Genomic DNA, 16,053 nt, shown 5'->3' on the forward strand with positions numbered 1-16,053 from the left:
CTCCTCATAAGATCCTCCTTTGAAATTGGATCTTTTTCCAAAGATGCTATGTAAGGTCTTGTAGATCCCTTTGATCCCTTGATAACATGCCTTTTGTTGTAGATTATGCATGTGTTGCTCTTGTCTAATGGCATCTATCTTGGAAGTCATTGTCCTCCCATGAGTAGTTTGTTCTTGGCCCAAGTTACCAAAAATTTTCTTAAGCTCGGCCCGAGCTTGTGAGATGCTTTTGTCCTTGCATTAAGTGCTTACATATGATGCATTGATTTCTGTCTTCAAAGCTGTAACCTCCGTGTAAGGTCCAGGTACAAGTTGATACTTGCAAAGGTCGGTGATCAATGAAGGTAGAATCATTGAAATAACTCCCCTCGTGATGCAATCATGAATAATATCTGAGATGACCGCAACAATGTCAATGGAGTCTTCATCATAAATAGAGCTAATGAGCTTTGCCTTGGGGATTAGCAAATCAGAAACATGTGAGGAAGGCCATATGTTGGATAGCACAAAAATGGCCCAAATCTGTGACATTTGGGTCATACAAAATATAAAGACTAACCCACTTTGATTGAGCTCCAAGCCTTCCAAACACAAGTTTCTTCGAACATAGGCTTCATCATGTCCTCCACCTTCCCCTGAATACAGCACTTAGCTTTAGTTGAAATGTGCACAAATATGATCATTTGATGGTGATGGGTTCCATGGGTTGCCCAAGTAATCATTGATCATGTACTTGTCATAATAGACTTGGGTCCCATTCACCCATGTGTATCGGTTCAACCTTGCTTCACTTGAAACAATGGAGTTGGCATAGAATTGTTTCACCACATCCATAGAAAATATCTTCTTGGGTTGAGCAAGCTTTTGCCAACCATACCTCTCCACTATGAAAGTGAAGCCTCCAAACTCATCTTCATCTAGGTTGACAATCATCTCCAAATTTGTTGTACTTTTGAGGGTTATTTCTTTGAATTTTTTCTTGGCATCCTTCGAAGCAAATTTGGTGCTTTTATATTCATTAGTGGCTTCATTTCCTCTTCATGATGAACTCCTACAAAAAATTTAATTCCAGCAAAATATTTTTTCCAAACCAAGGATTTAGTCATAAAAATCAAGATTAGAATTTATTTAGAGCATGCATTTTAGTTTTACACTTTTACTTCAAATTTTGTTATTTACATTCATGACTGAATTCCTTAAGGTCAAAGTCAAAAAAGAAACAAAAAAATTGATGCCTCATTTGATGTTTCCATTGTTGGTGATTTTTGAACAAGTTTCATGCCAATTTTCATCTATAGCATTCAGCCAACATGAGAAAATTGTTTATCATTGAAATTTTTTGGAATGAAATTCATGTCTTTTGAAATTTTACTCATGTCTTCAACATATCTCATTCCTTTTTCGTTGAACCATTTTAAAATGTTTCATTTTCACCAAAGCAACCACTCTTTCTATACAATCCAATCCATTTTCCTAAACGTTTTGAAAGGTATGTTGGTCTTAAGATGTGTGGTGCAATCAAAAACATTTTGATAGGAAGTTCAAAAAATTATTTTCAAGTATTCATGATCTTAATTTCTATCATATGGGACATATCACGATTTTTTTAAATCATGACAAAACACATCTATTCATGTTTGAAATCAATAAGCATATACATTTCCACAAAATTTTGAGTTTTTGAAACTTTTTGTGTTGGGTTTTCTAAAAAGATTATGTGTTTCTAAAAACAATTCCCAAACAAGAAGCTTCAAAATTAGAGGAAGAATCACATATATACATAAAAAGACAATAAAGAGAAGGAATAACTTACATGATGGATGAAAAACATGAGAAAGTTTTTAGGAAATTTGAAAGCTTTTGTGATTTGAAAAACTTTGAAAATGATTTGGTGCTTAGAAATCAGAACATTGAGGGGTTTAAATAGAGTGGGGAAATTTCTTCGTCAAAAGTTTCATTTACGAGGATAAGAGAGAATCCCATTTTTGTGGGATTTTTGTCTCCTAGGCACATGGCTCGTGTCAGGTATGCGTTGAGCACATGGTAACCCCCGCTGGGCGGTGGGTCAGATTTCAATGTTTGATTGAGTTTGGTTGAACCATGACTATGACTTGACCTTGATTTGGGCCCTTTTTTAATATTTACAAAATTTTATTTGGCCCAATAACCCATTTATATTTTCCCACCTTTCTTTTGAATTTTTTTTGATTTACTTCCTAAAACTCAAAGAATTTTTATTTTCAAAGAATTTTTTGTATTTTTGTACTTTGATTATAAAAATTGTTCTTCTATTTGTCATAAAAAAATTAATGTAATAAGTAAAAGGGAGAAATAAAAAATTGAATGGAAAAACATAGTATATATATTCAACTTGTACTGGGTTGCCTCCCAACAAGCGCTCTTTTCACGTCGTTAGCATGACGTATGTTACCTATTAAACCATATTTTTACCAACTTTTTTCTAATGCCCTGTTGAGCATGGATCACCCATCACATTATAGTGCTCTCTCGAATTAACTTCAGTATTAGCTGAAAGTGTTGATTTTTGATTTTCAGCTAATTGTATGGCCAGTTGCCCAATTTGAATCTCCATATTCCCAAGAAAGGCATCACTGTTTTTCTGGTTGGACATTGTCATTTGCATGAACTGATTCAAAGTGTTCTCCAGTTTAACACTTTTTTCTTGTGTTGGGTGTTGGTACTGATTGTTCCTTGGGTAGAATTCAGTGGGTGATTTTTGAGGATTTTCTTGTCTCCAAGGCTGAATTCTCTGAAATTGATTATTATTCCCTTGAGGGTAATTATTCTAAAAGTTCTGCCTTGGAGGATTGCCCACAAAATGGACCTCCTCATTTTGACAATGGCCCTCCTCATGATTATCAACATAATGATTACAACTATAAACTTGCTTCTTTGAAGATTCTCGTATTTGTCGAGGTAAATCATTAAGCTTTTGGGTCACTTCATCAAGCTGTTGTTGAAGCAATTTATGTTGAGCCAACATTGCATCTGTTGATATTAATTCAAGGATTCTACCTTTCCTTGGTGGTGGTCCTCTTTGGTGCTGACTTTTCTAGTAATTCATTGCCATGGATTCAATTATATCTATGGCTTGTTGTGGTAGTTTGGTCAAGAGTTGTCTGCCAACCGTAGCATTTAGAATCCACTTGTGTTGTTGTTGCAAACCATTGATAAAAATGTGGATTTGAGTTTGCACATCAAATCCATAATTTGGGTACTTCCTGAGCATAGATTTGAATCTATCCCAGGATTCACAATGACTTTCCCCAGTACGTTGATCAAAGGTGGATATTGTTGTTTTTAAATCCATAAACTTTCCTTAAGGAAAGTATATGCCTATAAATTTCTCCTCCACCAGATTCTAGTCATTCTGAATGTGTGGATGCAGATCTAGAAACCATTCCTTAGCTTTCTCGATTAGAGTTAACAGAAAAAGTCTCAAGAAAGTGGTTTCCTCTTCTGTTTTAGAGACACCGACAGTTCCAACCAACTCATAGAATTTCGTGATGGGGTTGTATGGATCTTCATGTTCTAGCCCGACAAAAGGATTAGCGTACATGAGCTGTACCAATCCGTACTTCATTTCTGGCGTCTTTTGGGTCCCGGATGGTCTCCCAATTCTAATTATGTTCCTTGGCGTAAAACTAACAAATCCTCCAGTGTTCGACTGGTTTTCTGCCCTTGATCCTTCACTGGTTTGCTGAATATTAGCCATTGATTCTAAATATTTCTTTGCTTTCCTTTGGGCTTTCATTCTCTTCCTTAAAGTTTTTTCCAGTTCTAGATTGAAAGAAAATTCAACTTTACCTATTTTTTTCCATAAAGAAGGTTAGTGGTTAAGAATAAACAATATTTATAATTTACAAATTCAAATTAATTTGTACAAAAGTGAAAAATATTTTTGTGCAAATTATTAATAATATAGCATAATAAATAATAAGTTCTATTATTTAGCAATTCCCCGGCAGCGGCGCCAATTTGTTGAAAGTGTTATCTTGCTTTGTAAGGCAACAAGTTTATGATTTATTTTATTTAATGACAAGTTGATTCTATGCACGCCATCTTGGCTTTTTTGAAATAAATTACAATGCCGGTATAATGGTTTCAAGAATGTTCCTTTAACCAAAAACTTAGTTTCATTCAATTATTAACAACTTCATACCATCTCGACTTTGTTGGAATAAATTACAACGCCAGTACATTGGTATGAATTTAGCAATTTAACACAAGTGATAATGAGTGATATTTATTTTCATTTTCCTTTATTAACCAAACTACTTCCTTATGGAAGGTTGGAAAAGAACAAATAAATAAAGCAATAAAGTTATAATTTAACCGTGCCACTTCTTTCAACAGATTGGTATAAAGAATAAATAATAAAGCAATAAATAAATGTTAGTTGCGGAAATGTAAATGACAGAAAGTAAATGTTAGTTGCGGAAATGTAAATGACAAAAAGTAAATGTTAGTAGTTAGATCACTCATTATAACTATGTATTTTTCCTTTTCACAAAGATACAACTCATGAATTAAATTGCACTTTGATTCAAGGTTTCTTTCTTTGTCAACAAATATTTTATAAGTTAAAACTTTACTATTTTACATTTGTATCTCTTCCAAGATTCAATTGTAGCATAGTATAGGGTGATGTCGAACCACAAGGAATTTCCTAATCGAATATTATTATAAACATGTTATATTTCTAATAAAGTTTAAACATATTTTTGATTTGGTTTTGTTTATGAAATATTAACAAGTAAACATAATCATAAAACAACTTTTATAAACAAATTCTTGAGGAGGAATTTGATTGGAAATAAGGAATTATGTCTCTACTTGTTTTTTGAAAACATTACAGGTTATGTGTTATACTTTCGGTTAATTCCACACATCATTTCTAAATCCTACATCTAGTGTCCTAGAGTGATAAGATGATTTGCAAACCTTATGTAGTGCACTAAATAATTCTTAAGTGCTACTCATCAGAGTAGGTTGTCACACCCTACTTTAGGCTCCATTAACTTTATTTAGCCTTGAACATAAGTTGCTTAAAATAGATGCTTGATGTGTCACGTGAATTAAGGTGTAGGTTATACTTTTTAGTTCACTTGTCAACACTTTAAGAAGAAGCATTTTGGATCTTTAAATCAAGTTTTAGGTGATAAAGCTAAAACCGCATTAAGAACTTCATAAAGAATCAAAACTTAACCAAAATACAATAACTTGAATGCATTAATTTCAAAATATAAATTAAAGAGAAGAAATTACACCATAATCCAAGTCAATTTGTAGGAGCATGAGCCATCTATCCAAGGATGAGATGCTTTTTGGGCCGAAATGAGATTACAAAATTATGTTTTTGTATCTCATTTGCCATCTCCTTTCTCCTCTTGAATTAAGAAAGAAAACCTATAAACTACACTTACCTAAACTACTTTGGAGTAGAAATTCTCAAAGAAAATTACAAGAAGAAGATGTAGAAGAAGAGATAATTTGGTTTGAGAGAGAAGTGGAATGTGAAAATGTGAATTAGAATGAGAATGTTTTTCAAGCCTTGAAGTGCCTCCTATATATAGGATTTTTCTGCCACCTCCAAGCAGCTCTCTTCCACCGCCAAGCTGCTCACCAAACCCTTCAGCATGGGTTTGGTCCCTTGGCCAAGCAGCTTAGTCACCTACTTGGGTCTGACTCACCCAAGCTAGTTGTGAGCTACTGGCCCAGCTATGTTGAGCTACCACTCAAAAACCTGTGGAGGCTACACGAAATGAGGTTGTGCATGAGGTCATGGTTGCTTGTTCGCTAACAGAACTTCACCATGTTGCTGGGTGCACACCACCATGCTGCTTATTAGGATTTGGTCAAGTGTGATGTGGCCTAGTGCTTGTGGATCTGGTCAAATGTGTAGTTCCAAGTTGGGCGGTTCAGGGGCTCCGCTAAGATGTCTGCTTGAGCAGGTTGACTTGTTTCAGGCTTGTGTTCTAACCGTGCCATGCTTGTGTTCTGGTTGTGACAGGTTGGGTCTGACTGTGCCATACTAGTGTCCAGGTCAGCTGGGCGTGGGCTTGGTCCAAGCGAAGCTGCTTAGTGTGAAGCTTCAAGTTGACTCAATATTTTCCACATAGGCCAAGTCTTGATTAGTCATTCTTAAGCAAATAACTTGCCACATCAAGCTTAAGCATGTCATTTGATGATCATTTTCGGCCTCTTTTAAGCACTTTGTTTGTGTTTGATTAATTCTTCTCTTTTCAACCAAAATCCTAAACATTGTTGAATAAATTTGGTTTTCTCAATTTATCCAAGGATAAGTGCTATGAAATGTGTATGAAAATTATGTATTTTTTGCACTTATCAGTGGTGGATCACCACGAGAAATTGGTGCTCTTTGAATAGTTTTTTTATTCTATTTTTGGCATAACTTTTGATTTGTTTATCAGAATTGGAGAAATATTATATGCATTTAGGGTACAAAAATCCATTTTATCGACATTTCCATACTACTTCTGAAAACTGCCTCCTGAATATTTAGTTAAATCAGTTAGGCTTTGAATATTTGCTACATACTTTTTGTGGTTGTTTGCTATGATTTTAGGATGTTATTGATGAATTACCAATTCTCACCCTCTATGGTTATTACTGTTGCACGTAGTGCATGAGTAGAGGAAATCCAGGAATGAAACATTTTGTGGCTATTTCCTATGATTTTAGGATATTATTGATGCATAGTCTTGGTTCTTTACTGAAAGTTAACATGAATTTCCATTCCTTTCCTGTTAGGTTGTAACTGTTGCATGTGGTGCATCACTCGGGGAAATTTAGGGTCTTTGCATAGTATTTTGAAAAAAATTTATATTTGGCATAACTTTCGATTTATTTACCAGAATTGGACCAATATTATATGCATTTTGGGTATAAAAATCCATTCTATCCGACTTTCCATACTATGTTTGAAAACAACCACTAGAAAATCCAAAAAAAACATTTTTCCATTTCATTTATATTTATGAAGTTTTCTTGAATTTTTAATGTTCAGTTAAATCAGTTAGACTTTGAATTTATTCTAGAAACATTTTGTTGATGTGTCCTACCATTTTAGGATGTTATTGTTGCAAATGTTGGTTGTTCACGAAAAATATAACATGAATGTCATATTCTATCCTTTGTGGTTGTTACTGTTGCACGTAGTCCATGACTAGGGCAAATTCGGGCTTGAATCTTTTTGTGGTTGTTTCTTATGATTTTAGGATGTTATAGATGCATAGCTTTGGTTGTTTACTTAAATTTAACATGAATTTCCATTTCTGCCCTGTTTGGTTGTTACTGTTGCATAAGGTGCATCACTACGGGAAATTCACACTCTTTGCATAGTATTTTGATAAATTCTATTTTCGGCATAACTTTAGAGTTGTTTATCAGAATTGGACTAATATTTTATGCATTTAGGGTAGAAAAATGCATGTTATCGGACTCTCCGTACTACGTTAGAAAACTCCCACCTGAAAATCCAAAAACACCCTTTTTCCATTTCTTTTCTATTTTTAAAGTTTTATTTTGATTTTTTTTCTTGTTTAATTAAATTAGTTAGGCTTTATATTTTTGTTAGAAACTTTTGTGGTTGTGTCATGCGATTTAAGGATGTTATTGATGCAATGTTTTGATTGTTCTCTCAAATTAATCATGAAATTCCAATTCTACTCTATGTGGTTGTTATTTTTGCACGTAGTGCATGACTAGGGTAAATTCGGGAGTGAAACGTTTTGTGGTTGTTTCCTTTGATGTTAGGATGTTATTGATGCAATGTTTTGGTTATGTTACTTAAATTTAACATGAATTTCTATTTATGCCCTTTTTGGTTGTTACTGTTTGACGTGGTGCATCACCAGGGGAAATTCAGGCTCTTTGCATATTATTTTGATAAATTTTATTTTTGGCATAAATTTTGAAATGTATATGAGAATTGGACAAATATTATATGCATTTGAGGTAGAAAAATCCATTCTATCAGATTTCCATACTATATCTGAAAACACCCTCTAGATAATACTAGAAAACCCATTTTCCATTTCTTTTCAATTTATGATGTTTTATTTTGAATTTTTAATGTTCAGTTAAATCAGTTAGGCATTGAATTTTTGGTAGAAACTTTTTGTAGATGTGTACAGTCATTTTAGGATGTTCTTGTTGCACAGTTTTGGTTGTTCACTCATTTATAACATGAATTTCCAATTCTACCCTCTATTTTTATAATTGGTGCTCTTTGTGCATGTCTAAGGGAAATTCAGGCATGAAACTTTTTGTGGTTGTTTCCTATGATTTTAGGATGTTATAGATGCATAGTTTTGGTTGTTTACAAATTCAACATGAATTTCCATTTCTGCCATGTTTCGTTGTTACTTTTGAATGTGGTGCATCACTAGGGGAAATTCGGACTCTTTGAATAGTATTTTGATAAATTCTATTTTTGGCATAACTTTTGAGTTGTGTATCTGAATTGGACAAATATTAAATGCATTTAGGGTAGAAATATACATTCTATCGTACTTTCCATTCTACGTTAGAAAACTCGCACCTGAAAATCCAAAGAAAACTCTTTTTCCATTTCTTTTCTATTTATAAAGTTTTATTTTGATATTTCTTGTTCAATTAAATCAGGTAGGCTTTGAATATTTGCAAGATACTCTTTGTGGCAGTGTCCTATAATTTGAAGATGTTATTGAGGCAAGGTTTTGGTTTTCCTCTAAAATATATCTTGAATTTCCAATTCTACCCTCTTTGGTTGTTGCTATTGCACGTAGTGCACGACTATGGGAAATTTGGGAATGAAACTTTTTTGGGTTGTTTCCTTTGATTTTTGGATGTTATTAATTCAATTTTTGGTTGTTTACTCAAATTTAACATAAATTTCTATTTCTTCCCTGTTTGTTTGTTAGTGTTGCATGTGGTGTATCACTAGGGGAAACTCGGGATCTTTACATAGTATTTTGTTAATTTTCATTTTTGGCATAACTTTTCAACTATTTATTAGAATTGGATAAATATTATATGCATTTGGGGTAGAAAATCCATGCTATTGGACTTTGTATACTACGTTTGAAAAGTCCTAATTGAAAATAAAAAAAAACTCGTTTTTCAATTTGTTTTCTATTTTTGAAGTTTCATTTTGATTTTTTCTTAAAATTTTTTTGTTAGTTAAATCAGTTAGGCTTTGAATATTTGCTACATACTTTGTGTGGTTATTTGCTGTGATTTTAGGATGTTATTTATGAATTACCAATTCTCACCCTCTATGGTTATTACTGTTGCACGTAGTGCATGAGTAGAGGAAATCCAGGAATGAAACATTTTGTGGCTATTTCCTATGATTTTAGGATGTTATTGATGCAAAGTCTTGGTTCTTTACTGAAAGTTAACATGAATTTCCATTCCTTTCCTGTTAGGTTGTAACTGTTGCATGTGGTGCATCACTCGGGGAAATTTAGGGTCTTTGCATAGTATTTTGACAAAAAAATTATATTTGGCATAACTTTCGATTTGTTTACCAGAATTTGACAAATATTATATGCATTTTGGGTATAAAAATTTATTCTATCTGACTTTCCATACTATGTTTGAAAACTACCACTAGAAAATCCAAAAAAAAAAACATTTTTCCATTTCATTTATATTTATGAAGTTTTCTTGAATTTTTAATGTTCAGTTAAATCAGTTAGACTTTGAATTTATTCTAGAAACATTTTGTGGATGTGTCCTACCATTTTAGGATGTTATTGTTGCAAATGTTGGTTGTTCACGAAAAATATAACATGAATGTCATATTCTACCCTTTGTGGTTGTTATTGTTGCACGTAGTCCATGACTAGGGCAAATTCGGGCTTGAATCTTTTTGTGCTTGTTTCCTATGATTTTAGGATGTTATAGATGCATAGCTTTGGTTGTTTACTTAAATTTAACATGAATTTCCATTTTTGCCCTGTTTGGTTGTTACTGTTGCGTAAGGTGCATCACTATGGGAAATTCACACTCTTTGCATAGTATTTTGATAAATTCTATTTTCGGCTTAACTTTAGAGTTGCTTATCAGATTTGGACTAATATTTTATGCATTTAGGGTAGAAAAATGCATGTTATCGGACTTTCCATACTATGTTAGAAAACTCCCACCTGAAAATCCAAAAACACCCTTTTTCCATTTCTTTTCTATTTTTAAAGTTTTATTTTGATTTTTTCTTGTTTAATTAAATTAGTTAGGCTTTATATTTTTGTTAGAAACTTTTGTAGTTGTGTCATGCGATTTAAGGATGTTATTGATGCAATGTTTTGATTGTTCTCTCAAATTAATCATGAAATTCCAATTCTACTCTATGTGGTTGTTATTGTTGCACGTAGTGCATGACTAGGGTAAATTCGGGAGTGAAACATTTTGTGGTTGTTTCCGTTGATGTTAGGATGTTACTGATGCAATGTTTTCGTTAAGTTACTTAAATTTAACATGAATTTCTATTTGAGCCCTTTTTGGTTGTTACTGTTTGACGTGGTGCATCACTAGGGGAAATTCAGGCTCTTTGCATATTATTTTGATAAATTTTGTTTTTGGCGTAACTTTTGAACTGTATATCAGAATTGGACAAATATTATATTCATTTTTGGTAAAAAAATCCATTCTATCAGACATTCCATACTATGTCTGAAAACACCCTCCAGATAATCCAAAAAACCATTTTTCCATTTGTTTTCAATTTATGAAGTTTTATTTTTAATTTTTAATTTTCACTTAAATCAGTAAGGCTTTGAATTTTTTGTAGAAACTTTTTGGATGTTATTGTTACAAAGTTTTGGTTGTTCACTCGTATAGAACATAGTTTTGTAGTTGTTTCCAATGATTTTAGGATGTTATATATGCATAGATTTGTAGTTGTTTCCAATGATTTTAGGATGTTCAGGAATGAAACTTTTTGTACTTGTTTCCTATGATTTTAGGATGTTATAGATGCATAGTTTTGGTTGTTTTCTCAAATTTAACATGAATTTCCATTTCTGTCATTTCTAGTTGTTAGTGTTGCATGTGGTGCATGACTAGGGGAAATTCAGACTCTTTGAATAGTATTTTGATAAATTCTATTTTTGTCATAACTTTTGAGTTGTTTATCAGAATTCGAAAAATATTCTAAGCATTTGGGTTAGAAAAAACCATTCTATCAGAATTTCCATATTATGGCAGAAAAATCCCACCTGAAAATCCAAAGAAACCCCTTTTTCCATTTCTTTTCTATTTATAAAGTTTAATTTTGATTTTTTCTTGATTTCTTCTTGTTCAATTAAATCAGGTAGGCTTTGAATATTAGTTAGATACTTTTTGTGGTAGTGTCCTGTGATTTTAGGATGTTATTGATGGAAAGTTTTGGTTGTCCTCTAAAATATATCATGAAAATCCAATTCTACCCTCTTTGGTTGTTGTTGATGGACGTAGTGCATGACTATGGGAAATTTGGGAATGAAACTTTTTGTGGTAGTATCCTTTAATTTTTGGATGTTTTTGATTCAATGTTTTGGTTGTTTACTCAAATTTAACATAAATATCCATTTCCCCCCTGTATGGTTGTTACTATTGCATGTGGTGTATCACTAGGGGAAACTCGGGCCCTTTGCAAAGTATTTTAATAAATTCTATTTTTGGCATAACGTTTGAACTATTTATTAGAATTGGACAAATATTATATGCATTTGGGGTAGAAAAAACCAATCTAACAGACTTTCTATACTATGTCTGAAAACTCCCTCCTGAAAATCTAAAAAGAATCCTATTTTCCATTTGTTTTCTAATTTTTAAATTTTATTTTAAATTTTTCTTGTCAAGTTAAATCGGTTAGGCTTTGAAATTTGGGTAGAAATTTTTTTTGGTTGTTGTATCCTGTGATTTTAGGATGATATTGATGCAAAGTTTTGGTTGTTCACTCAAATTTTGCATGAATTTCCATTTATATCGTTTTTGGTTGTTACTGTTGCATGTGGTGGTGCATCACTAGGGGAAATTCGGGTTCTTTGCATAGTATTTTGTTAATTTCCATTTTTGGCATAACTATTGAACTGTTTATCAGATATGGACAAATATTATATGCATTTAGGGTAGGAAAATTCATTCTATTTGTCATTCCATACTACGTCTGAATGCTCACCTTTGTTAATTTCCTTTATATTTTTGCTAGAAACTTTTTAGGATGTTATTGATGCAAAGTTCTTGTTGTTCACTCAAAGATAACATGTATTTCCAATTCTACCCTGTCTTGTGGTTGTTGTTGCACGTAGTGCATGACTCAGAGAAATCTGGGCATGAAAGTTTTTGTGAATGTTTCTAATGATTTTAGGATGTTATTGATGCATAGTTTTGGTTGTTTACTAAAATTTACCATGAATTCCATTTTTGTCCTATTTGGTTGTTACTGATGCTTGTGGTGCATCACTAAGGGAAATTCAACATATTATTGTGATAAACTCTATTTCTGGCATAACTTTTGAACTATTAATCACATATGGACAAATATTTTATGCATTTGGATTATAAAAATCCATGCTATCGGACTTTCTATACTACATTTGGAAACTCCAACCTGAAAATCCAAAAACTAAAACTCGTTTTTCCATTTCATTTCTATTTTTTATGTTTTATTTTGATTTTTTCTTAGATTTTTTTGTTCAGTTAAATCAGTTAGGCTTTGAATATTTGCTATATACTTTTTGTGGTTGTGTCCTGTCATTTTAGGATATTATTGATGATTTGCCAATTTTATCCTCTATGTTGGTTACTGTTGCACGTAGTGCATGACTAGGGGAAATCCAAGAATGAAACTTTTTGTGGCTATTTCCTATGATTTTAGGATGTTATTGATGCAAAGTCTTGGTTGTTTACTCAAAGTTAACATTAATTTCCATTCCTTTTTTGGTTGGATGTAAATTTAATATTTGGCATTACTTTTGAATTGTTTACCACAATTGGACAAATATTATCAACATTTGGGTAGAAAAGTTTTGGTTGTTCACTCAAATTTAACATGAATTTCCATTTTTGCACGATTTGGTTGTTACTGTTGCATATGGTGCATCATTTGGGAAATACATGCTCTTTGCATAAAATTTGAACTGTTTCTCACAATTGGAAAAATATTATATGCATTCGGGGTAGAAAAATTCATTCTATCGGAATTTCCATCCCTAGGCTGAAAACTCCCTCTTAAAAAACCAAAAATCCCTTTTTTCCATTACTTTTCTATTTTTTGAAATTTTATTTTGATTTTTTCTTGAATTTTTCTTGTATAGTTAAATCAGTTTGGATTTGAATTTTTGCTACAAACATTTTTGTGATTGTATCCAGTGATTTGACGATGTTATTGAAGTAAAGTTTAGGTTGTTCACTCAAATATAACATGAATTTCCAATTCCAGCATCTATGGTTGTCACTATTGCACGTAGTGCACGACTAGGGGAAATTCTAGCATGAAACTTTCTATGGTTGTTTCATATGATTTTAGGATGTTAATGATCCAAATATTTGGTTGTTCACTCATAATTAACAAGAGTTTCCATTTCTACCCTATGTGGTTGTTATTGTTGCATGTGGTGTATAACTAGAGGAAATTGGGTCTATTTGCATAGTATTTTGGTCAATTCTATTTTTGGCATAACAATTTAACTATTTATCAGAATTGGAAAACTATTATATGCATTAGGGATAGAAAAATCCATTATATCGAACTTCTGAAAACTCCTTCCCAAAAAAAACAACCTTTTTTCTATTTTTCTTTTCTATTTTTGAAGTTTTATTTTGAATTTTTGTTTAATTTTTCTTGTGCAGTTAAATCATTTCGGCTTTGAATTTTTACTAGAAACATTAATTGGTTGTGTCCTGTGATTTTAGGATGTTATTCCTACAAAGTTTTGGTTGGTCACTCAAATATAACATGAATTTCCAATTCTACCATCTTTGGTTGTTATAGTTGCACGTAGTGCATGAATAGGGGATATTCAGGAATGAAACAATTAGTGGTTGTTTCCTATGATTTTAGGATGTTATTGATGCAATGTTATGGTTGTTCACTCAAACATAACAAGAATGTCGATTTTTTCCTTGTTTGGTTGTTATTGTTGCATGTGGTGGATCACTAGGTGGAATTCAGACTCTTCGCACAATATTTTGATAAATTCTATTTGTGGCATAAATTTTGAACTATATATCATAATTGGACAAATATTATATGCATTTGGGATAGAAAGTCCATTCTATCAGACTTTCTATACTACGTCTAAAATTTCCCTCCTGATTATTTTCTATTTTTGAAATTTTATTTTGATTATTTTTTGAATTTGTCTTGTTTAGTTAGGCTTTGAATTTTTTCTAGATACCTTTTGTGGTTGTGTCCTATGATTTTAGGATGTTATTGATGCAAAGTTTTGGTTGTTCACTCAATTGTAACATAAATTTCCAATTCTACCCTCAATTGTTGTTACTATTGCACATAGTGCATGACTAGGGGAAATTCTAGCACAAAATGATTTGTGGTTGTTTTCCTATGACTTTTGGAAGTTATGGATGCAATGTTTTTGTTGTTTACTCAAATTTAACTTGACTATCCATCTCTTCCCTATTTGATTGTTACTGTTGCATATCGTGCACAACCAGGGGAAATTTGGGCTCTTTGTAGAGTATTTTGATAAAGTCTATTTTTTTGCATAACTTTTAAATATTTATCAGAATTAGACAAATATTATATGCAATTGGCGAATAAATCTCCATTATATCTTACTTTCCATACTACATCTGAAAATACCCTCCTGAAAATAATAAAAACCCTTTTTTCTATTTATTTTCTATTTTCGAAGTTTATTTTGAATTTTGCCTGTATTTTTCTTGTTGAGTTAAATCAGTTAGGTTGTCCACTCAAATATAACATGAATATTCAATTCTACCTTTTGTGGTTGTTAATATGGCACGTAGTACATGACTAGGGGAAATTCGTGCATCGTACTATTTCTGGTTTATACTATGATTTTGGATATTATTAATGCAAAGTTTTGGTTTTTTACTAAAACTTATAATGAATTTCCATTGCTTCCCTATTCGATTACTATTGTTGCATGTGGTGTATCACGAGGGAAAATTCAGGCTCTTTGCATAGTATTTCAATAAATTCTATTCTTGGTATACCTTTTGAACTATTTATCATAATTGGAAAAATATTATATGCATTTCGGGAAGAATAATACATTCCATCAGACTTACCATACTACGTGTGAATAATCCCTCTAGATTCTAAAAAATCTTTTGAATTTTAATTGAAGCTTAATTTTGAATTTTTCTTGAATTTTTCTTGTTCAGTTAAATCAGTTAGCCTTTGAATATAAAATTTTTGTGGTTGTGTCCCATGATTTTAGGATTTTATTGATGCAAATTTTTGCCTGTTCACTCAAATATAACATGAATTTCCTATTCTACCCTCTTTGGTTGTTACTCTTGCACATATTTCATGACTAGGGAAATTCAGGCATGAATCTTTTTGTTGTTGTTTCCTATGATTTTAGGAAGTTATAGAAGCAATGTATTGCTTGTTTACTCAAATTTAACATGAATTTCCATTTATACCCTATTTGGTTGTTACTTTTGCATGTGGTTTATCACTAGGGAAATTCGGGCTCAATGCATAGTTTTTTGATAAATTCTATATTTGGCATAACTTTTGAACTGTTTACAGAATTGGAAAATATTATATGCATTTGGGTAGAAAAATCCATTCTATCGGACTTTCCATCCTACGTCTGAAAACTTTCCCCAGAATATCCAAAAAAAGACATTGCTTCTTTTCTTTTTTATTTTTAAAGTTTTATTTTGATTTTTTCATGAATTATTCTTGTTTTGTTAAATCAGTTAGGCTTCAAATTTTCGATAGAAACTTTTTGTGGTTGTGTCCTGAAATTTTAGAATGTTATTGATACAAAGTTTTGGTTGTTGACTCAAATATAACATGAATTTACAATTCTACCCACTGTG

The sequence above is a fragment of the Lupinus angustifolius genome, chromosome LG13 (assembly GCF_001865875.1).
Source record: "Lupinus angustifolius cultivar Tanjil chromosome LG13, LupAngTanjil_v1.0, whole genome shotgun sequence".
Lineage (NCBI taxonomy): Eukaryota > Viridiplantae > Streptophyta > Magnoliopsida > Fabales > Fabaceae > Lupinus > Lupinus angustifolius.